This window comes from Ranitomeya imitator, chromosome 10 (genome assembly GCF_032444005.1).
Source record: "Ranitomeya imitator isolate aRanImi1 chromosome 10, aRanImi1.pri, whole genome shotgun sequence".
Lineage (NCBI taxonomy): Eukaryota > Metazoa > Chordata > Amphibia > Anura > Dendrobatidae > Ranitomeya > Ranitomeya imitator.
Window position 1 is genome coordinate 92,672,280 of NC_091291.1, and position 22,220 is coordinate 92,694,499.

The following is a 22,220-nucleotide window of genomic DNA, read 5'->3' on the forward strand; positions in this document are numbered from 1 at the left end:
GAAGAAATATGATGCATCACCGCATTTTGTGAGAAATCTAACATTTCTAACATCCTAACAAAATAAAAGGAGGTTTGAAAATTAATGCTGACAAAAAGTACACACATGAAAAATGCTATTTATTAATGTTTTTGTGTGTTGCGACAAGTTGGTTAAGGTACAAAATCCACAAGAAGTCAGGATGGCCGAGCGGTCTAAGGCGCTGCGTTCAGGTCGCAGTCTCTCTTGGAGGCGTGGGTTCAAATCCCACTTCTGACATCACCTTTTCGTTTCATGAAACTATACAGATTCCCTTCAGTTATTGATTAGATGGGGCTCAAACCAAACTTAGCAATGGGCCTTAAAAAACCTGATCCCAAAGTTATGACTACCTGGGAGTTTTTGGGGTGAATCTGAAATTGTCATCTATAAACCGAACTCTAGGATTGTGAAATAGGTTTTATGTGCATATGTTAGCTGTCTTGGCACCATAAAAATATTATGGGCGGTGAATGGGGAGGATTATTTCACCTCTTTGTGTTCTCTTTCCCTATTAGGTCGGAGATTCCACATCCTATGGGGGTGTTCTGGGAGATTTCTATAAACTGAATTGCAGGTAAGTCTAATTTCATATTTGTTTACCTCATTCCTCAATAGACCATAACAGTACTTAATAAACAAAAGCTGAAAAAGTAGGTAATCATAGATTAAAAAGTCTGAAATGCGCATGCGATACTGACATCTAAGTTTCAGCACATTTTGGGACAAACGTTTTCACATTGAAAGTTAACAATCATTAAAATATTTTCTCTAAATTTTTGTCTCCTTTTTTGCTCCAATTATTTGCATCTAATATCAAATAAAACTTGATGTAACATTATGCATGCACATTGTGTTTTATGTGCAACCATCACCTGTCTCATAAACACAGGGTTAGAATGAACATGATGAATAGAGTCAAATTGGAAATGTAAAAAAATCTGTCAAAATTGCATTTTTTTTCTACTCATTCACAAAGAGTTAATGAAAGTTATTAAACATGTACAACAAAATGGCAGGAGTTTCAAATAGAAATCATGCTGCAAAAACTAGTCAAAGCAAAAATAAAAATATACATTTTCAGGGGTTTCGCTTGACATTTGCCGAGTGTCAAACACTCTTAAAGTTGTTTGGGTTTGGCCGAAATAGCTCAGTTGGGAGAGCGTTAGACTGAAGATCTAAAGGTCCCTGGTTCGATCCCGGGTTTCGGCAACATAATTTTTCTTCACTGTTTACATTTTAAGGAGAAAATGAACAAAGCACATGGGCTGATGACTGAAAGAAAATGAAAAAAGGCCTAAAAATCTTAACTATCTACAGAAAATAAAATGTTGAAAAGATGAGAAATGGGAGCTTTTCCTTTTGAGCAAATTATTATTCTTTTTAATTTTTCCTCTATTTTGTTTATTTCCATTTCACTAAGCTGTAAGAGGATTTAATGGGAACCGGATAGCTGATACAGGCATCATGTATCAGACACTAGCTGAATGATTTCAGCCATGTATGTTTGACTATGAAATGCTGTGGTGTATATGGATTCATTGTGAGAAGTAATTTCTAAAATGGGGTCACTTTGGGGGGGGTTTCTGCTGTTTTTGGTATGTTTGGTACTCTGAAAATTTTACCGCAAACTATTCTTGCAAAATCTGCATTCCAGAACCCGAATGGTGCTCTTATTTTCAAAGCCCTGCTGTGTGGCCAAATGGTAGTTTCTGAAGAAATATGATGCATCACCGCATTTTGTGAGAAATCTAACATTTCTAACATCCTAACAAAATAAAAGGAGGTTTGAAAATTAATGCTGACAAAAAGTACACACATGAAAAATGCTATTTATTAATGTTTTTGTGTGTTGCGACAAGTTGGTTAAGGTACAAAATCCACAAGAAGTCAGGATGGCCGAGCGGTCTAAGGCGCTGCGTTCAGGTCGCAGTCTCTCTTGGAGGCGTGGGTTCAAATCCCACTTCTGACATCACCTTTTCGTTTCATGAAACTATACAGATTCCCTTCAGTTATTGATTAGATGGGGCTCAAACCAAACTTAGCAATGGGCCTTAAAAAACCTGATCCCAAAGTTATGACTACCTGGGAGTTTTTGGGGTGAATCTGAAATTGTCATCTATAAACGGAACTCTAGGATTGTGAAATAGGTTTTATGTGCATATGTTAGCTGTCTTGGCACCATAAAAATACTATGGGCGGTGAATGGGGAGGATTATTTCACCTCTTTGTGTTCTCTTTCCCTATTAGGTCGGAGATTCCACATCCTATGGGGCTGTTCTGGGAGATTTCTATAAACTGAATTGCAGGTAAGTCTAATTTCATATTTGTTTACCTCATTCCTCAATAGACCATAACAGTACTTAATAAACAAAAGCTGAAAAAGTAGGTAATCATAGATTAAAAAGTCTGAAATGCGCATGCGATACTGACATCTAAGTTTCAGCACATTTTGGGACAAACGTTTTCACATTGAAAGTTAACAATCATTAAAATATTTTCTCTAAATTTTTGTCTCCTTTTTTGCTCCAATTATTTGCATCTAATATCAAATAAAACTTGATGTAACATTATGCATGCACATTGTGTTTTATGTGCAACCATCACCTGTCTCATAAACACAGGGTTAGAATGAACATGATGAATAGAGTCAAATTGGAAATGTAAAAAAATCTGTCAAAATTGCATTTTTTTTCTACTCATTCACAAAGAGTTAATGAAAGTTATTAAACATGTACAACAAAATGGCAGGAGTTTCAAATAGAAATCATGCTGCAAAAACTAGTCAAAGCAAAAATAAAAATATACATTTTCAGGGGTTTCGCTTGACATTTGCCGAGTGTCAAACACTCTTAAAGTTGTTTGGGTTTGGCCGAAATAGCTCAGTTGGGAGAGCGTTAGACTGAAGATCTAAAGGTCCCTGGTTCGATCCCGGGTTTCGGCAACATAATTTTTCTTCACTGTTTACATTTTAAGGAGAAAATGAACAAAGCACATGGGCTGATGACTGAAAGAAAATGAAAAAAGGCCTAAAAATCTTAACTATCTACAGAAAATAAAATGTTGAAAAGATGAGAAATGGGAGCTTTTCCTTTTGAGCAAATTATTATTCTTTTTAATTTTTCCTCTATTTTGTTTATTTCCATTTCACTAAGCTGTAAGAGGATTTAATGGGAACCGGATAGCTGATACAGGCATCATGTATCAGACACTAGCTGAATGATTTCAGCCATGTATGTTTGACTATGAAATGCTGTGGTGTATATGGATTCATTGTGAGAAGTAATTTCTAAAATGGGGTCACTTTGGGGGGGGGGTTTCTGCTGTTTTTGGTATGTTTGGTACTCTGAAAATTTTACCGCAAACTATTCTTGCAAAATCTGCATTCCAAAACCCGAATGGTGCTCTTATTTTCAAAGCCCTGCTGTGTGGCCAAATGGTAGTTTCTGAAGAAATATGATGCATCACCGCATTTTGTGAGAAATCTAACATTTCTAACATCCTAACAAAATAAAAGGAGGTTTGAAAATTAATGCTGACAAAAAGTACACACATGAAAAATGCTATTTATTAATGTTTTTGTGTGTTGCGACAAGTTGGTTAAGGTACAAAATCCACAAGAAGTCAGGATGGCCGAGCGGTCTAAGGCGCTGCGTTCAGGTCGCAGTCTCTCTTGGAGGCGTGGGTTCAAATCCCACTTCTGACATCACCTTTTCGTTTCATGAAACTATACAGATTCCCTTCAGTTATTGATTAGATGGGGCTCAAACCAAACTTAGCAATGGGCCTTAAAAAACCTGATCCCAAAGTTATGACTACCTGGGAGTTTTTGGGGTGAATCTGAAATTGTCATCTATAAACCGAACTCTAGGATTGTGAAATAGGTTTTATGTGCATATGTTAGCTGTCTTGGCACCATAAAAATATTATGGGCGGTGAATGGGGAGGATTATTTCACCTCTTTGTGTTCTCTTTCCCTATTAGGTCGGAGATTCCACATCCTATGGGGGTGTTCTGGGAGATTTCTATAAACTGAATTGCAGGTAAGTCTAATTTCATATTTGTTTACCTCATTCCTCAATAGACCATAACAGTACTTAATAAACAAAAGCTGAAAAAGTAGGTAATCATAGATTAAAAAGTCTGAAATGCGCATGCGATACTGACATCTAAGTTTCAGCACATTTTGGGACAAACGTTTTCACATTGAAAGTTAACAATCATTAAAATATTTTCTCTAAATTTTTGTCTCCTTTTTTGCTCCAATTATTTGCATCTAATATCAAATAAAACTTGATGTAACATTATGCATGCACATTGTGTTTTATGTGCAACCATCACCTGTCTCATAAACACAGGGTTAGAATGAACATGATGAATAGAGTCAAATTGGAAATGTAAAAAAATCTGTCAAAATTGCATTTTTTTTCTACTCATTCACAAAGAGTTAATGAAAGTTATTAAACATGTACAACAAAATGGCAGGAGTTTCAAATAGAAATCATGCTGCAAAAACTAGTCAAAGCAAAAATAAAAATATACATTTTCAGGGGTTTCGCTTGACATTTGCCGAGTGTCAAACACTCTTAAAGTTGTTTGGGTTTGGCCGAAATAGCTCAGTTGGGAGAGCGTTAGACTGAAGATCTAAAGGTCCCTGGTTCGATCCCGGGTTTCGGCAACATAATTTTTCTTCACTGTTTACATTTTAAGGAGAAAATGAACAAAGCACATGGGCTGATGACTGAAAGAAAATGAAAAAAGGCCTAAAAATCTTAACTATCTACAGAAAATAAAATGTTGAAAAGATGAGAAATGGGAGCTTTTCCTTTTGAGCAAATTATTATTCTTTTTAATTTTTCCTCTATTTTGTTTATTTCCATTTCACTAAGCTGTAAGAGGATTTAATGGGAACCGGATAGCTGATACAGGCATCATGTATCAGACACTAGCTGAATGATTTCAGCCATGTATGTTTGACTATGAAATGCTGTGGTGTATATGGATTCATTGTGAGAAGTAATTTCTAAAATGGGGTCACTTTGGGGGGGGTTTCTGCTGTTTTTGGTATGTTTGGTACTCTGAAAATTTTACCGCAAACTATTCTTGCAAAATCTGCATTCCAGAACCCGAATGGTGCTCTTATTTTCAAAGCCCTGCTGTGTGGCCAAATGGTAGTTTCTGAAGAAATATGATGCATCACCGCATTTTGTGAGAAATCTAACATTTCTAACATCCTAACAAAATAAAAGGAGGTTTGAAAATTAATGCTGACAAAAAGTACACACATGAAAAATGCTATTTATTAATGTTTTTGTGTGTTGCGACAAGTTGGTTAAGGTACAAAATCCACAAGAAGTCAGGATGGCCGAGCGGTCTAAGGCGCTGCGTTCAGGTCGCAGTCTCTCTTGGAGGCGTGGGTTCAAATCCCACTTCTGACATCACCTTTTCGTTTCATGAAACTATACAGATTCCCTTCAGTTATTGATTAGATGGGGCTCAAACCAAACTTAGCAATGGGCCTTAAAAAACCTGATCCCAAAGTTATGACTACCTGGGAGTTTTTGGGGTGAATCTGAAATTGTCATCTATAAACGGAACTCTAGGATTGTGAAATAGGTTTTATGTGCATATGTTAGCTGTCTTGGCACCATAAAAATACTATGGGCGGTGAATGGGGAGGATTATTTCACCTCTTTGTGTTCTCTTTCCCTATTAGGTCGGAGATTCCACATCCTATGGGGCTGTTCTGGGAGATTTCTATAAACTGAATTGCAGGTAAGTCTAATTTCATATTTGTTTACCTCATTCCTCAATAGACCATAACAGTACTTAATAAACAAAAGCTGAAAAAGTAGGTAATCATAGATTAAAAAGTCTGAAATGCGCATGCGATACTGACATCTAAGTTTCAGCACATTTTGGGACAAACGTTTTCACATTGAAAGTTAACAATCATTAAAATATTTTCTCTAAATTTTTGTCTCCTTTTTTGCTCCAATTATTTGCATCTAATATCAAATAAAACTTGATGTAACATTATGCATGCACATTGTGTTTTATGTGCAACCATCACCTGTCTCATAAACACAGGGTTAGAATGAACATGATGAATAGAGTCAAATTGGAAATGTAAAAAAATCTGTCAAAATTGCATTTTTTTTCTACTCATTCACAAAGAGTTAATGAAAGTTATTAAACATGTACAACAAAATGGCAGGAGTTTCAAATAGAAATCATGCTGCAAAAACTAGTCAAAGCAAAAATAAAAATATACATTTTCAGGGGTTTCGCTTGACATTTGCCGAGTGTCAAACACTCTTAAAGTTGTTTGTGTTTGGCCGAAATAGCTCAGTTGGGAGAGCGTTAGACTGAAGATCTAAAGGTCCCTGGTTCGATCCCGGGTTTCGGCAACATAATTTTTCTTCACTGTTTACATTTTAAGGAGAAAAAGAACAAAGCACATGGGCTGATGACTTAAAGAAAATGAAAAAAGGCCTAAAAATCTTAACTATCTACAGAAAATAAAATGTTGAAAAGATGAGAAATGGGAGCTTTTCCTTTTGAGCAAATTATTATTTTTTTTAATTTTTCCTCTATTTTGTTTATTTCCATTTCACTAAGCTGTAAGAGGATTTAATGGGAACCGCATAGCTGATACAGGCATCATGTATCAGACACTAGCTGAATGATTTCAGCCATGTATGTTTGACTATGAAATGCTGTGGTGTATATGAATTCATTGTGAGAAGTAATTTCTAAAATGGGGTCAGTTTGGGGGGGGTTTCTGCTGTTTTGGTACGTTTGGTAATCTGAAAATTTTACCGCAAACTATTCTTGCAAAATCTGCATTCCAAAACCCGAATAGTGCTCTTATTTTCAAAACCCTGCTGTGTGGCCAAATGGTAGTTTCTGAAGAAATATGATGCATCACCGCATTTTGTGAGAAATCTAACATTTCTAACATCCTAACAAAATAAAAGGAGGATTGAAAATTAATGCTGACAAAAAGTACACACATGAAAAATGCTATTTATTAATGTTTTTGTGTGTTGCGACAAGTTGGTTAAGGTACAAAATCCACAAGAAGTCAGGATGGCCGAGCGGTCTAAGGCGCTGCGTTCAGTTCGCAGTCTCTCTTGGAGGCGTGGGTTCAAATCCCACTTCTGACATCACCTTTTCGTTTCATGAAACTATACAGATTCCCTTCAGTTATTGATTAGATGGGGCTCAAACCAAACTTAGCAATGGGCCTTAAAAAACCTGATCCCAAAGTTATGACTACCTGGGAGTTTTTGGGGTGAATCTGAAATTGTCATCTATAAACGGAACTCTAGGATTGTGAAATAGGTTTTATGTGCATATGTTAGCTGTCTTGGCACCGTAAAAATACTATGGGCGGTGAATGGGGAGGATTATTTCACCTCTTTGTGTTCTCTTTCCCTATTAGGTCGGAGATTCCACATCCTATGGGGCTGTTCTGGGAGATTTCTATAAACTGAATTGCAGGTAAGTCTAATTTCATATTTGTTTACCTCATTCCTCAATAGACCATAACAGTACTTAATAAACAAAAGCTGAAAAAGTAGGTAATCATAGATTAAAAAGTCTGAAATGCGCATGCGATACTGACATCTAAGTTTCAGCACATTTTGGGACAAACGTTTTCACATTGAAAGTTAACAATCATTAAAATATTTTCTCTAAAGTTTTGTCTCCTTTTTTGCTCCAATTATTTGCATCTAATATCAAATAAAACTTGATGTAACATTATTCATGCACATTGTGTTTTATGTGCAACCATCACCTGTCTCATAAACACAGGGTTAGAATGAACATGATGAATAGAGTCAAATTGGAAATGTAAAAAAATCTGTCAAAATTGCATTTTTCTACTCATTCACAAAGAGTTAATGAAAGTTATTAAACATGTACAACAAAATGGCAGGAGTTTCAAATAGAAATCATGCTGCAAAAACTAGTCAAAGCAAAAATAAAAATATACATTTTCAGGGGTTTCGCTTGACATTTGCCGAGTGTCAAACACTCTTAAAGTTGTTTGTGTTTGGCCGAAATAGCTCAGTTGGGAGAGCGTTAGACTGAAGATCTAAAGGTCCCTGGTTCGATCCCGGGTTTCGGCAACATAATTTTTCTTCACTGTTTACATTTTAAAGAGAAAAAGAACAAAGCACATGGGCTGATGACTGAAAGAAAATGAAAAAAGGCCTAAAAATCTTAACTATCTACAGAAAATAAAATGTTGAAAAGATGAGAAATGGGAGCTTTTCCTTTTGAGCAAATTATTATTTTTTTTAATTTTTCCTCTATTTTGTTTATTTCCATTTCACTAAGCTGTAAGAGGATTTAATGGGAACCGCATAGCTGATACAGGCATCATGTATCAGACACTAGCTGAATGATTTCAGCCATGTATGTTTGACTATGAAATGCTGTGGTGTATATGAATTCATTGTGAGAAGTAATTTCTAAAATGGGGTCAGTTTGGGGGGGGTTTCTGCTGTTTTGGTACGTTTGGTAATCTGAAAATTTTACCGCAAACTATTCTTGCAAAATCTGCATTCCAAAACCCGAATAGTGCTCTTATTTTCAAAACCCTGCTGTGTGGCCAAATGGTAGTTTCTGAAGAAATATGATGCATCACCGCATTTTGTGAGAAATCTAACATTTCTAACATCCTAACAAAATAAAAGGAGGTTTGAAAATTAATGCTGACAAAAAGTACACACATGAAAAATGCTATTTATTAATGTTTTTGTGTGTTGCGACAAGTTGGTTAAGGTACAAAATCCACAAGAAGTCAGGATGGCCGAGCGGTCTAAGGCGCTGCGTTCAGTTCGCAGTCTCTCTTGGAGGCGTGGGTTCAAATCCCACTTCTGACATCACCTTTTCGTTTCATGAAACTATACAGATTCCCTTCAGTTATTGATTAGATGGGGCTCAAACCAAACTTAGCAATGGGCCTTAAAAAACCTGATCCCAAAGTTATGACTACCTGGGAGTTTTTGGGGTGAATCTGAAATTGTCATCTATAAACGGAACTCTAGGATTGTGAAATAGGTTTTATGTGCATATGTTAGCTGTCTTGGCACCATAAAAATACTATGGGCGGTGAATGGGGAGGATTATTTCACCTCTTTGTGTTCTCTTTCCCTATTAGGTCGGAGATTCCACATCCTATGGGGCTGTTCTGGGAGATTTCTATAAACTGAATTGCAGGTAAGTCTAATTTCATATTTGTTTACCTCATTCCTCAATAGACCATAACAGTACTTAATAAACAAAAGCTGAAAAAGTAGGTAATCATAGATTAAAAAGTCTGAAATGCGCATGCGATACTGACATCTAAGTTTCAGCACATTTTGGGACAAACGTTTTCACATTGAAAGTTAACAATCATTAAAATATTTTCTCTAAAGTTTTGTCTCCTTTTTTGCTCCAATTATTTGCATCTAATATCAAATAAAACTTGATGTAACATTATTCATGCACATTGTGTTTTATGTGCAACCATCACCTGTCTCATAAACACAGGGTTAGAATGAACATGATGAATAGAGTCAAATTGGAAATGTAAAAAAATCTGTCAAAATTGCATTTTTCTACTCATTCACAAAGAGTTAATGAAAGTTATTAAACATGTACAACAAAATGGCAGGAGTTTCAAATAGAAATCATGCTGCAAAAACTAGTCAAAGCAAAAATAAAAATATACATTTTCAGGGGTTTCGCTTGACATTTGCCGAGTGTCAAACACTCCTAAAGTTTTTTGTGTTTGGCCGAAATAGCTCAGTTGGGAGAGCGTTAGACTGAAGATCTAAAGGTCCCTGGTTCGATCCCGGGTTTCGGCAACATAATTTTTCTTCACTGTTTACATTTTAAGGAGAAAATGAACAAAGCACATGGGCTGATGACTGAAAGAAAATGAAAAAAGGCCTAAAAATCTTAACTATCTACAGAAAATAAAATGTTGACAAGATGAGAAATGGGAGCTTTTCCTTTTGAGCAAATTATTATTTTTTTTAATTTTTCCTCTATTTTGTTTATTTCCATTTCACTAAGCTGTAAGAGGATTTAATGGGAACCGGATAGCTGATACAGGCATCATGTATCAGACACTAGCTGAATGATTTCAGCCATGTATGTTTGACTATGAAATGCTGTGGTGTATATGGATTCATTGTGAGAAGTAATTTCTAAAATGGGGTCACTTTGGGGGGGGGTTTCTGCTGTTTTTGGTATGTTTGGTACTCTGAAAATTTTACCGCAAACTATTCTTGCAAAATCTGCATTCCAAAACCCGAATGGTGCTCTTATTTTCAAAGCCCTGCTGTGTGGCCAAATGGTAGTTTCTGAAGAAATATGATGCATCACCGCATTTTGTGAGAAATCTAACATTTCTAACATCCTAGCAAAATAAAAGGAGGTTTGAAAATTAATGCTGACAAAAAGTACACACATGAAAAATGCTATTTATTAATGTTTTTGTGTGTTGCGACAAGTTGGTTAAGGTACAAAATCCACAAGAAGTCAGGATGGCCGAGCGGTCTAAGGCGCTGCGTTCAGGTCGCAGTCTCTCTTGGAGGCGTGGGTTCAAATCCCACTTCTGACATCACCTTTTCGTTTCATGAAACTATACAGATTCCCTTCAGTTATTGATTAGATGGGGCTCAAACCAAACTTAGCAATGGGCCTTAAAAAACCTGATCCCAAAGTTATGACTACCTGGGAGTTTTTGGGGTGAATCTGAAATTGTCATCTATAAACGGAACTCTAGGATTGTGAAATAGGTTTTATGTGCATATGTTAGCTGTCTTGGCACCATAAAAATACTATGGGCGGTGAATGGGGAGGATTATTTCACCTCTTTGTGTTCTCTTTCCCTATTAGGTCGGAGATTCCACATCCTATGGGGCTGTTCTGGGAGATTTCTATAAACTGAATTGCAGGTAAGTCTAATTTCATATTTGTTTACCTCATTCCTCAATAGACCATAACAGTACTTAATAAACAAAAGCTGAAAAAGTAGGTAATCATAGATTAAAAAGTCTGAAATGCGCATGCGATACTGACATCTAAGTTTCAGCACATTTTGGGACAAACGTTTTCACATTGAAAGTTAACAATCATTAAAATATTTTCTCTAAATTTTTGTCTCCTTTTTTGCTCCAATTATTTGCATCTAATATCAAATAAAACTTGATGTAACATTATGCATGCACATTGTGTTTTATGTGCAACCATCACCTGTCTCATAAACACAGGGTTAGAATGAACATGATGAATAGAGTCAAATTGGAAATGTAAAAAAATCTGTCAAAATTGCATTTTTTTTCTACTCATTCACAAAGAGTTAATGAAAGTTATTAAACATGTACAACAAAATGGCAGGAGTTTCAAATAGAAATCATGCTGCAAAAACTAGTCAAAGCAAAAATAAAAATATACATTTTCAGGGGTTTCGCTTGACATTTGCCGAGTGTCAAACACTCCTAAAGTTGTTTGTGTTTGGCCGAAATAGCTCAGTTGGGAGAGCGTTAGACTGAAGATCTAAAGGTCCCTGGTTCGATCCCGGGTTTCGGCAACATAATTTTTCTTCACTGTTTACATTTTAAGGAGAAAATGAACAAAGCACATGGGCTGATGACTGAAAGAAAATGAAAAAAGGCCTAAAAATCTTAACTATCTACAGAAAATAAAATGTTGACAAGATGAGAAATGGGAGCTTTTCCTTTTGAGCAAATTATTATTTTTTTTAATTTTTCCTCTATTTTGTTTATTTCCATTTCACTAAGCTGTAAGAGGATTTAATGGGAACCGGATAGCTGATACAGGCATCATGTATCAGACACTAGCTGAATGATTTCAGCCATGTATGTTTGACTATGAAATGCTGTGGTGTATATGGATTCATTGTGAGAAGTAATTTCTAAAATGGGGTCACTTTGGGGGGTTTCTGCTGTTTTTGGTATGTTTGGTACTCTGAAAATTTTACCGCAAACTATTCTTGCAAAATCTGCATTCCAAAACCCGAATAGTGCTCTTATTTTCAAAACCCTGCTGTGTGGCCAAATGGTAGTTTCTGAAGAAATATGATGCATCACCGCATTTTGTGAGAAATCTAACATTTCTAACATCCTAACAAAATAAAAGGAGGTTTGAAAATTAATGCTGACAAAAAGTACACACATGAAAAATGCTATTTATTAATGTTTTTGTGTGTTGCGACAAGTTGGTTAAGGTACAAAATCCACAAGAAGTCAGGATGGCCGAGCGGTCTAAGGCGCTGCGTTCAGGTCGCAGTCTCTCTTGGAGGCGTGGGTTCAAATCCCACTTCTGACATCACCTTTTCGTTTCATGAAACTATACAGATTACCTTCAGTTATTGATTAGATGGGGCTCAAACCAAACTTAGCAATGGGCCTTAAAAAACCTGATCCCAAAGTTATGACTACCTGGGAGTTTTTGGGGTGAATCTGAAATTGTCATCTATAAACGGAACTCTAGGATTGTGAAATAGGTTTTATGTGCATATGTTAGCTGTCTTGGCACCATAAAAATACTATGGGCGGTGAATGGGGAGGATTATTTCACTTCTTTGTGTTCTCTTTCCCTATTAGGTCGGAGATTCCACATCCTATGGGGCTGTTCTGGGAGATTTCTATAAACTGAATTGCAGGTAAGTATAATTTCATATTTGTTTACCTCATTCCTCAATAGACCATAACAGTACTTAATAAACAAAAGCTGAAAAAGTAGGTAATCATAGATTAAAAAGTCTGAAATGCGCATGCGATACTGACATCTAAGTTTCAGCACATTTTGGGACAAACGTTTTCACATTGAAAGTTAACAATCATTAAAATATTTTCTCTAAATTTTTGTCTCCTTTTTTGCTCCAATTATTTGCATCTAATATCAAATAAAACTTGATGTAACATTATGCATGCACATTGTGTTTTATGTGCAACCATCACCTGTCTCATAAACACAGGGTTAGAATGAACATGATGAATAGAGACAAATTGGAAATGTAAAAAAATCTGTCAAAATTGCATTTTTTTTCTACTCATTCACAAAGAGTTAATGAAAGTTATTAAACATGTACAACAAAATGGCAGGAGTTTCAAATAGAAATCATGCTGCAAAAACTAGTCAAAGCAAAAATAAAAATATACATTTTCAGGGGTTTCGCTTGACATTTGCCGAGTGTCAAACACTCTTAAAGTTGTTTGTGTTTGGCCGAAATAGCTCAGTTGGGAGAGCGTTAGACTGAAGATCTAAAGGTCCCTGGTTCGATCCCGGGTTTCGGCAACGTAATTTTTCTTCACTGTTTACATTTTAAGGAGAAAATGAACAAAGCACATGGGCTGATGACTGAAAGAAAATGAAAAAAGGCCTAAAAATCTTAACTATCTACAGAAAATAAAATGTTGAAAAGATGAGAAATGGGAGCTTTTCCTTTTGAGCAAATTATTATTTTTTTTAATTTTTCCTCTATTTTGTTTATTTCCATTTCACTAAGCTGTAAGAGGATTTAATGGGAACCGGATAGCTGATACAGGCATCATGTATCAGACACTAGCTGAATGATTTCAGCCATGTATGTTTGACTATGAAATGCTGTGGTGTATATGGATTCATTGTGAGAAGTAATTTCTAAAATGGGGTCACTTTGGGGGGGGGTTTCTGCTGTTTTTGGTATGTTTGGTACTCTGAAAATTTTACCGCAAACTATTCTTGCAAAATCTGCATTCCAAAACCCGAATGGTGCTCTTATTTTCAAAGCCCTGCTGTGTGGCCAAATGGTAGTTTCTGAAGAAATATGATGCATCACCGCATTTTGTGAGAAATCTAACATTTCTAACATCCTAACAAAATAAAAGGAGGTTTGAAAATTAATGCTGACAAAAAGTACACACATGAAAAATGCTATTTATTAATGTTTTTGTGTGTTGCGACAAGTTGGTTAAGGTACAAAATCCACAAGAAGTCAGGATGGCCGAGCGGTCTAAGGCGCTGCGTTCAGGTCGCAGTCTCTCTTGGAGGCGTGGGTTCAAATCCCACTTCTGACATCACCTTTTCGTTTCATGAAACTATACAGATTCCCTTCAGTTATTGATTAGATGGGGCTCAAACCAAACTTAGCAATGGGCCTTAAAAAACCTGATCCCAAAGTTATGACTACCTGGGAGTTTTTGGGGTGAATCTGAAATTGTCATCTATAAACGGAACTCTAGGATTGTGAAATAGGTTTTATGTGCATATGTTAGCTGTCTTGGCACCATAAAAATACTATGGGCGGTGAATGGGGAGGATTATTTCACCTCTTTGTGTTCTCTTTCCCTATTAGGTCGGAGATTCCACATCCTATGGGGCTGTTCTGGGAGATTTCTATAAACTGAATTGCAGGTAAGTCTAATTTCATATTTGTTTACCTCATTCCTCAATAGACCATAACAGTACTTAATAAACAAAAGCTGAAAAAGTAGGTAATCATAGATTAAAAAGTCTGAAATGCGCATGCGATACTGACATCTAAGTTTCAGCACATTTTGGGACAAACGTTTTCACATTGAAAGTTAACAATCATTAAAATATTTTCTCTAAATTTTTGTCTCCTTTTTTGCTCCAATTATTTGCATCTAATATCAAATAAAACTTGATGTAACATTATGCATGCACATTGTGTTTTATGTGCAACCATCACCTGTCTCATAAACACAGGGTTAGAATGAACATGATGAATAGAGTCAAATTGGAAATGTAAAAAAATCTGTCAAAATTGCATTTTTTTTCTACTCATTCACAAAGAGTTAATGAAAGTTATTAAACATGTACAACAAAATGGCAGGAGTTTCAAATAGAAATCATGCTGCAAAAACTAGTCAAAGCAAAAATAAAAATATACATTTTCAGGGGTTTCGCTTGACATTTGCCGAGTGTCAAACACTCTTAAAGTTGTTTGTGTTTGGCCGAAATAGCTCAGTTGGGAGAGCGTTAGACTGAAGATCTAAAGATCCCGGGTTTCGGCAACATAATTTTTCTTCACTGTTTACATTTTAAGGAGAAAATGAACAAAGCACATGGGCTGATGACTGAAAGAAAATGAAAAAAGGCCTAAAAATCTTAACTATCTACAGAAAATAAAATGTTGAAAAGATGAGAAATGGGAGCTTTTCCTTTTGAGCAAATTATTATTTTTTTTAATTTTTCCTCTATTTTGTTTATTTCCATTTCACTAAGCTGTAAGAGGATTTAATGGGAACCGCATAGCTGATACAGGCATCATGTATCAGACACTAGCTGAATGATTTCAGCCATGTATGTTTGACTATGAAATGCTGTGGTGTATATGAATTCATTGTGAGAAGTAATTTCTAAAATGGGGTCAGTTTGGGGTGGGTTTCTGCTGTTTTGGTACGTTTGGTAATCTGAAAATTTTACCGCAAACTATTCTTGCAAAATCTGCATTCCAAAACCCGAATAGTGCTCTTATTTTCAAAACCCTGCTGTGTGGCCAAATGGTAGTTTCTGAAGAAATATGATGCATCACCGCATTTTGTGAGAAATCTAACATTTCTAACATCCTAACAAAATAAAAGGAGGATTGAAAATTAATGCTGACAAAAAGTACACACATGAAAAATGCTATTTATTAATGTTTTTGTGTGTTGCGACAAGTTGGTTAAGGTACAAAATCCACAAGAAGTCAGGATGGCCGAGCGGTCTAAGGCGCTGCGTTCAGTTCGCAGTCTCTCTTGGAGGCGTGGGTTCAAATCCCACTTCTGACATCACCTTTTCGTTTCATGAAACTATACAGATTCCCTTCAGTTATTGATTAGATGGGGCTCAAACCAAACTTAGCAATGGGCCTTAAAAAACCTGATCCCAAAGTTATGACTACCTGGGAGTTTTTGGGGTGAATCTGAAATTGTCATCTATAAACGGAACTCTAGGATTGTGAAATAGGTTTTATGTGCATATGTTAGCTGTCTTGGCACCATAAAAATACTATGGGCGGTGAATGGGGAGGATTATTTCACCTCTTTGTGTTCTCTTTCCCTATTAGGTCGGAGATTCCACATCCTATGGGGCTGTTCTGGGAGATTTCTATAAACTGAATTGCAGGTAAGTCTAATTTCATATTTGTTTACCTCATTCCTCAATAGACCATAACAGTACTTAATAAACAAAAGCTGAAAAAGTAGGTAATCATAGATTAAAAAGTCTGAAATGCGCATGCGATACTGACATCTAAGTTTCAGCACATTTTGGGACAAACGTTTTCACATTGAAAGTTAACAATCATTAAAATATTTTCTCTAAATTTTTGTCTCCTTCTTTGCTCCAATTATTTGCATCTAATATCAAATAAAACTTGATGTAACATTATTCATGCACATTGTGTTTTATGTGCAACCATCACCTGTCTCATAAACACAGGGTTAGAATGAACATGATGAATAGAGTCAAATTGGAAATGTAAAAAAATCTGTCAAAATTGCATTTTTTTTCTACTCATTCACAAAGAGTTAATGAAAGTTATTAAACATGTACAACAAAATGGCAGGAGTTTCAAATAGAAATCATGCTGCAAAAACTAGTCAAAGCAAAAATAAAAATATACATTTTCAGGGGTTTCGCTTGACATTTGCCGAGTGTCAAACACTCCTAAAGTTGTTTGTGTTTGGCCGAAATAGCTCAGTTGGGAGAGCGTTAGACTGAAGATCTAAAGGTCCCTGGTTCGATCCCGGGTTTCGGCAACATAATTTTTCTTCACTGTTTACATTTTAAGGAGAAAATGAACAAAGCACATGGGCTGATGACTGAAAGAAAATGAAAAAAGGCCTAAAAATCTTAACTATCTACAGAAAATAAAATGTTGACAAGATGAGAAATGGGAGCTTTTCCTTTTGAGCAAATTATTATTTTTTTTAATTTTTCCTCTATTTTGTTTATTTCCATTTCACTAAGCTGTAAGAGGATTTAATGGGAACCGGATAGCTGATACAGGCATCATGTATCAGACACTAGCTGAATGATTTCAGCCATGTATGTTTGACTATGAAATGCTGTGGTGTATATGGATTCATTGTGAGAAGTAATTTCTAAAATGGGGTCACTTTGGGGGGGGGGGGTTTCTGCTGTTTTTGGTATGTTTGGTACTCTGAAAATTTTACCGCAAACTATTCTTGCAAAATCTGCATTCCAAAACCCGAATGGTGCTCTTATTTTCAAAGCCCTGCTGTGTGGCCAAATGGTAGTTTCTGAAGAAATATGATGCATCACCGCATTTTGTGAGAAATCTAACATTTCTAACATCCTAACAAAATAAAAGGAGGTTTGAAAATTAATGCTGACAAAAAGTACACACATGAAAAATGCTATTTATTAATGTTTTTGTGTGTTGCGACAAGTTGGTTAAGGTACAAAATCCACAAGAAGTCAGGATGGCCGAGCGGTCTAAGGCGCTGCGTTCAGGTCGCAGTCTCTCTTGGAGGCGTGGGTTCAAATCCCACTTCTGACATCACCTTTTCGTTTCATGAAACTATACAGATTCCCTTCAGTTATTGATTAGATGGGGCTCAAACCAAACTTAGCAATGGGCCTTAAAAAACCTGATCCCAAAGTTATGACTACCTGGGAGTTTTTGGGGTGAATCTGAAATTGTCATCTATAAACGGAACTCTAGGATTGTGAAATAGGTTTTATGTGCATATGTTAGCTGTCTTGGCACCATAAAAATATTATGGGCGGTGAATGGGGAGGATTATTTCACCTCTTTGTGTTCTCTTTCCCTATTAGGTCGGAGATTCCACATCCTATGGGGGTGTTCTGGGAGATTTCTATAAACTGAATTGCAGGTAAGTCTAATTTCATATTTGTTTACCTCATTCCTCAATAGACCATAACAGTACTTAATAAACAAAAGCTGAAAAAGTAGGTAATCATAGATTAAAAAGTCTGAAATGCGCATGCGATACTGACATCTAAGTTTCAGCACATTTTGGGACAAACGTTTTCACATTGAAAGTTAACAATCATTAAAATATTTTCTCTAAATTTTTGTCTCCTTTTTTGCTCCAATTATTTGCATCTAATATCAAATAAAACTTGATGTAACATTATGCATGCACATTGTGTTTTATGTGCAACCATCACCTGTCTCATAAACACAGGGTTAGAATGAACATGATGAATAGAGTCAAATTGGAAATGTAAAAAAATCTGTCAAAATTGCATTTTTTTTCTACTCATTCACAAAGAGTTAATGAAAGTTATTAAACATGTACAACAAAATGGCAGGAGTTTCAAATAGAAATCATGCTGCAAAAACTAGTCAAAGCAAAAATAAAAATATACATTTTCAGGGGTTTCGCTTGACATTTGCCGAGTGTCAAACACTCTTAAAGTTGTTTGGGTTTGGCCGAAATAGCTCAGTTGGGAGAGCGTTAGACTGAAGATCTAAAGGTCCCTGGTTCGATCCCGGGTTTCGGCAACATAATTTTTCTTCACTGTTTACATTTTAAGGAGAAAATGAACAAAGCACATGGGCTGATGACTGAAAGAAAATGAAAAAAGGCCTAAAAATCTTAACTATCTACAGAAAATAAAATGTTGAAAAGATGAGAAATGGGAGCTTTTCCTTTTGAGCAAATTATTATTCTTTTTAATTTTTCCTCTATTTTGTTTATTTCCATTTCACTAAGCTGTAAGAGGATTTAATGGGAACCGGATAGCTGATACAGGCATCATGTATCAGACACTAGCTGAATGATTTCAGCCATGTATGTTTGACTATGAAATGCTGTGGTGTATATGGATTCATTGTGAGAAGTAATTTCTAAAATGGGGTCACTTTGGGGGGGGGGGTTTCTGCTGTTTTTGGTATGTTTGGTACTCTGAAAATTTTACCGCAAACTATTCTTGCAAAATCTGCATTCCAAAACCCGAATGGTGCTCTTATTTTCAAAGCCCTGCTGTGTGGCCAAATGGTAGTTTCTGAAGAAATATGATGCATCACCGCATTTTGTGAGAAATCTAACATTTCTAACATCCTAACAAAATAAAAGGAGGTTTGAAAATTAATGCTGACAAAAAGTACACACATGAAAAATGCTATTTATTAATGTTTTTGTGTGTTGCGACAAGTTGGTTAAGGTACAAAATCCACAAGAAGTCAGGATGGCCGAGCGGTCTAAGGCGCTGCGTTCAGGTCGCAGTCTCTCTTGGAGGCGTGGGTTCAAATCCCACTTCTGACATCACCTTTTCGTTTCATGAAACTATACAGATTCCCTTCAGTTATTGATTAGATGGGGCTCAAACCAAACTTAGCAATGGGCCTTAAAAAACCTGATCCCAAAGTTATGACTACCTGGGAGTTTTTGGGGTGAATCTGAAATTGTCATCTATAAACCGAACTCTAGGATTGTGAAATAGGTTTTATGTGCATATGTTAGCTGTCTTGGCACCATAAAAATATTATGGGCGGTGAATGGGGAGGATTATTTCACCTCTTTGTGTTCTCTTTCCCTATTAGGTCGGAGATTCCACATCCTATGGGGGTGTTCTGGGAGATTTCTATAAACTGAATTGCAGGTAAGTCTAATTTCATATTTGTTTACCTCATTCCTCAATAGACCATAACAGTACTTAATAAACAAAAGCTGAAAAAGTAGGTAATCATAGATTAAAAAGTCTGAAATGCGCATGCGATACTGACATCTAAGTTTCAGCACATTTTGGGACAAACGTTTTCACATTGAAAGTTAACAATCATTAAAATATTTTCTCTAAATTTTTGTCTCCTTTTTTGCTCCAATTATTTGCATCTAATATCAAATAAAACTTGATGTAACATTATGCATGCACATTGTGTTTTATGTGCAACCATCACCTGTCTCATAAACACAGGGTTAGAATGAACATGATGAATAGAGTCAAATTGGAAATGTAAAAAAATCTGTCAAAATTGCATTTTTTTTCTACTCATTCACAAAGAGTTAATGAAAGTTATTAAACATGTACAACAAAATGGCAGGAGTTTCAAATAGAAATCATGCTGCAAAAACTAGTCAAAGCAAAAATAAAAATATACATTTTCAGGGGTTTCGCTTGACATTTGCCGAGTGTCAAACACTCTTAAAGTTGTTTGGGTTTGGCCGAAATAGCTCAGTTGGGAGAGCGTTAGACTGAAGATCTAAAGGTCCCTGGTTCGATCCCGGGTTTCGGCAACATAATTTTTCTTCACTGTTTACATTTTAAGGAGAAAATGAACAAAGCACATGGGCTGATGACTGAAAGAAAATGAAAAAAGGCCTAAAAATCTTAACTATCTACAGAAAATAAAATGTTGAAAAGATGAGAAATGGGAGCTTTTCCTTTTGAGCAAATTATTATTCTTTTTAATTTTTCCTCTATTTTGTTTATTTCCATTTCACTAAGCTGTAAGAGGATTTAATGGGAACCGGATAGCTGATACAGGCATCATGTATCAGACACTAGCTGAATGATTTCAGCCATGTATGTTTGACTATGAAATGCTGTGGTGTATATGGATTCATTGTGAGAAGTAATTTCTAAAATGGGGTCACTTTGGGGGGGGTTTCTGCTGTTTTTGGTATGTTTGGTACTCTGAAAATTTTACCGCAAACTATTCTTGCAAAATCTGCATTCCAGAACCCGAATGGTGCTCTTATTTTCAAAGCCCTGCTGTGTGGCCAAATGGTAGTTTCTGAAGAAATATGATGCATCACCGCATTTTGTGAGAAATCTAACATTTCTAACATCCTAACAAAATAAAAGGAGGTTTGAAAATTAATGCTGACAAAAAGTACACACATGAAAAATGCTATTTATTAATGTTTTTGTGTGTTGCGACAAGTTGGTTAAGGTACAAAATCCACAAGAAGTCAGGATGGCCGAGCGGTCTAAGGCGCTGCGTTCAGGTCGCAGTCTCTCTTGGAGGCGTGGGTTCAAATCCCACTTCTGACATCACCTTTTCGTTTCATGAAACTATACAGATTCCCTTCAGTTATTGATTAGATGGGGCTCAAACCAAACTTAGCAATGGGCCTTAAAAAACCTGATCCCAAAGTTATGACTACCTGGGAGTTTTTGGGGTGAATCTGAAATTGTCATCTATAAACGGAACTCTAGGATTGTGAAATAGGTTTTATGTGCATATGTTAGCTGTCTTGGCACCATAAAAATACTATGGGCGGTGAATGGGGAGGATTATTTCACCTCTTTGTGTTCTCTTTCCCTATTAGGTCGGAGATTCCACATCCTATGGGGCTGTTCTGGGAGATTTCTATAAACTGAATTGCAGGTAAGTCTAATTTCATATTTGTTTACCTCATTCCTCAATAGACCATAACAGTACTTAATAAACAAAAGCTGAAAAAGTAGGTAATCATAGATTAAAAAGTCTGAAATGCGCATGCGATACTGACATCTAAGTTTCAGCACATTTTGGGACAAACGTTTTCACATTGAAAGTTAACAATCATTAAAATATTTTCTCTAAATTTTTGTCTCCTTTTTTGCTCCAATTATTTGCATCTAATATCAAATAAAACTTGATGTAACATTATGCATGCACATTGTGTTTTATGTGCAACCATCACCTGTCTCATAAACACAGGGTTAGAATGAACATGATGAATAGAGTCAAATTGGAAATGTAAAAAAATCTGTCAAAATTGCATTTTTTTTCTACTCATTCACAAAGAGTTAATGAAAGTTATTAAACATGTACAACAAAATGGCAGGAGTTTCAAATAGAAATCATGCTGCAAAAACTAGTCAAAGCAAAAATAAAAATATACATTTTCAGGGGTTTCGCTTGACATTTGCCGAGTGTCAAACACTCTTAAAGTTGTTTGTGTTTGGCCGAAATAGCTCAGTTGGGAGAGCGTTAGACTGAAGATCTAAAGGTCCCTGGTTCGATCCCGGGTTTCGGCAACATAATTTTTCTTCACTGTTTACATTTTAAGGAGAAAAAGAACAAAGCACATGGGCTGATGACTTAAAGAAAATGAAAAAAGGCCTAAAAATCTTAACTATCTACAGAAAATAAAATGTTGAAAAGATGAGAAATGGGAGCTTTTCCTTTTGAGCAAATTATTATTTTTTTTAATTTTTCCTCTATTTTGTTTATTTCCATTTCACTAAGCTGTAAG

At 35.9% G+C, this 22,220-nt stretch overlaps 25 non-coding genes across 25 annotated transcripts; all 25 read left to right on the forward strand.

Annotated features, from left to right (window-relative positions):
* Positions 1-175: 175 nt before the first annotated feature.
* Positions 176-258, forward strand: TRNAL-CAG (transfer RNA leucine (anticodon CAG)). Its single transcript has one exon. It is a non-coding gene; the product is annotated as a tRNA-Leu (tRNA).
* An 899-nt stretch (positions 259-1,157) lies between these two features.
* Positions 1,158-1,230, forward strand: TRNAF-GAA (transfer RNA phenylalanine (anticodon GAA)). The gene has a single exon. It is a non-coding gene; the product is annotated as a tRNA-Phe (tRNA).
* Positions 1,231-1,907: 677 nt separating this feature from the next.
* On the forward strand, positions 1,908-1,990 carry TRNAL-CAG (transfer RNA leucine (anticodon CAG)). The gene has a single exon. It is a non-coding gene; the product is annotated as a tRNA-Leu (tRNA).
* An 899-nt stretch (positions 1,991-2,889) lies between these two features.
* Positions 2,890-2,962, forward strand: TRNAF-GAA (transfer RNA phenylalanine (anticodon GAA)). Its single transcript has one exon. It is a non-coding gene; the product is annotated as a tRNA-Phe (tRNA).
* A 679-nt stretch (positions 2,963-3,641) lies between these two features.
* On the forward strand, positions 3,642-3,724 carry TRNAL-CAG (transfer RNA leucine (anticodon CAG)). Its single transcript has one exon. It is a non-coding gene; the product is annotated as a tRNA-Leu (tRNA).
* Positions 3,725-4,623: 899 nt separating this feature from the next.
* TRNAF-GAA (transfer RNA phenylalanine (anticodon GAA)) lies at positions 4,624-4,696 on the forward strand. The gene has a single exon. It is a non-coding gene; the product is annotated as a tRNA-Phe (tRNA).
* Positions 4,697-5,373: 677 nt separating this feature from the next.
* TRNAL-CAG (transfer RNA leucine (anticodon CAG)) lies at positions 5,374-5,456 on the forward strand. The gene has a single exon. It is a non-coding gene; the product is annotated as a tRNA-Leu (tRNA).
* An 899-nt stretch (positions 5,457-6,355) lies between these two features.
* On the forward strand, positions 6,356-6,428 carry TRNAF-GAA (transfer RNA phenylalanine (anticodon GAA)). The gene has a single exon. It is a non-coding gene; the product is annotated as a tRNA-Phe (tRNA).
* A 676-nt stretch (positions 6,429-7,104) lies between these two features.
* TRNAL-CAG (transfer RNA leucine (anticodon CAG)) lies at positions 7,105-7,187 on the forward strand. Its single transcript has one exon. It is a non-coding gene; the product is annotated as a tRNA-Leu (tRNA).
* An 896-nt stretch (positions 7,188-8,083) lies between these two features.
* TRNAF-GAA (transfer RNA phenylalanine (anticodon GAA)) lies at positions 8,084-8,156 on the forward strand. Its single transcript has one exon. It is a non-coding gene; the product is annotated as a tRNA-Phe (tRNA).
* A 676-nt stretch (positions 8,157-8,832) lies between these two features.
* Positions 8,833-8,915, forward strand: TRNAL-CAG (transfer RNA leucine (anticodon CAG)). Its single transcript has one exon. It is a non-coding gene; the product is annotated as a tRNA-Leu (tRNA).
* An 896-nt stretch (positions 8,916-9,811) lies between these two features.
* TRNAF-GAA (transfer RNA phenylalanine (anticodon GAA)) lies at positions 9,812-9,884 on the forward strand. The gene has a single exon. It is a non-coding gene; the product is annotated as a tRNA-Phe (tRNA).
* A 678-nt stretch (positions 9,885-10,562) lies between these two features.
* Positions 10,563-10,645, forward strand: TRNAL-CAG (transfer RNA leucine (anticodon CAG)). Its single transcript has one exon. It is a non-coding gene; the product is annotated as a tRNA-Leu (tRNA).
* An 899-nt stretch (positions 10,646-11,544) lies between these two features.
* TRNAF-GAA (transfer RNA phenylalanine (anticodon GAA)) lies at positions 11,545-11,617 on the forward strand. Its single transcript has one exon. It is a non-coding gene; the product is annotated as a tRNA-Phe (tRNA).
* Positions 11,618-12,292: 675 nt separating this feature from the next.
* Positions 12,293-12,375, forward strand: TRNAL-CAG (transfer RNA leucine (anticodon CAG)). Its single transcript has one exon. It is a non-coding gene; the product is annotated as a tRNA-Leu (tRNA).
* An 899-nt stretch (positions 12,376-13,274) lies between these two features.
* On the forward strand, positions 13,275-13,347 carry TRNAF-GAA (transfer RNA phenylalanine (anticodon GAA)). The gene has a single exon. It is a non-coding gene; the product is annotated as a tRNA-Phe (tRNA).
* Positions 13,348-14,025: 678 nt separating this feature from the next.
* TRNAL-CAG (transfer RNA leucine (anticodon CAG)) lies at positions 14,026-14,108 on the forward strand. The gene has a single exon. It is a non-coding gene; the product is annotated as a tRNA-Leu (tRNA).
* Positions 14,109-15,744: 1,636 nt separating this feature from the next.
* On the forward strand, positions 15,745-15,827 carry TRNAL-CAG (transfer RNA leucine (anticodon CAG)). The gene has a single exon. It is a non-coding gene; the product is annotated as a tRNA-Leu (tRNA).
* Positions 15,828-16,726: 899 nt separating this feature from the next.
* TRNAF-GAA (transfer RNA phenylalanine (anticodon GAA)) lies at positions 16,727-16,799 on the forward strand. The gene has a single exon. It is a non-coding gene; the product is annotated as a tRNA-Phe (tRNA).
* Positions 16,800-17,480: 681 nt separating this feature from the next.
* Positions 17,481-17,563, forward strand: TRNAL-CAG (transfer RNA leucine (anticodon CAG)). Its single transcript has one exon. It is a non-coding gene; the product is annotated as a tRNA-Leu (tRNA).
* An 899-nt stretch (positions 17,564-18,462) lies between these two features.
* Positions 18,463-18,535, forward strand: TRNAF-GAA (transfer RNA phenylalanine (anticodon GAA)). Its single transcript has one exon. It is a non-coding gene; the product is annotated as a tRNA-Phe (tRNA).
* A 680-nt stretch (positions 18,536-19,215) lies between these two features.
* Positions 19,216-19,298, forward strand: TRNAL-CAG (transfer RNA leucine (anticodon CAG)). Its single transcript has one exon. It is a non-coding gene; the product is annotated as a tRNA-Leu (tRNA).
* Positions 19,299-20,197: 899 nt separating this feature from the next.
* TRNAF-GAA (transfer RNA phenylalanine (anticodon GAA)) lies at positions 20,198-20,270 on the forward strand. Its single transcript has one exon. It is a non-coding gene; the product is annotated as a tRNA-Phe (tRNA).
* A 677-nt stretch (positions 20,271-20,947) lies between these two features.
* On the forward strand, positions 20,948-21,030 carry TRNAL-CAG (transfer RNA leucine (anticodon CAG)). Its single transcript has one exon. It is a non-coding gene; the product is annotated as a tRNA-Leu (tRNA).
* An 899-nt stretch (positions 21,031-21,929) lies between these two features.
* TRNAF-GAA (transfer RNA phenylalanine (anticodon GAA)) lies at positions 21,930-22,002 on the forward strand. The gene has a single exon. It is a non-coding gene; the product is annotated as a tRNA-Phe (tRNA).
* The last annotated feature ends 218 nt before the right edge of the window (positions 22,003-22,220 follow it).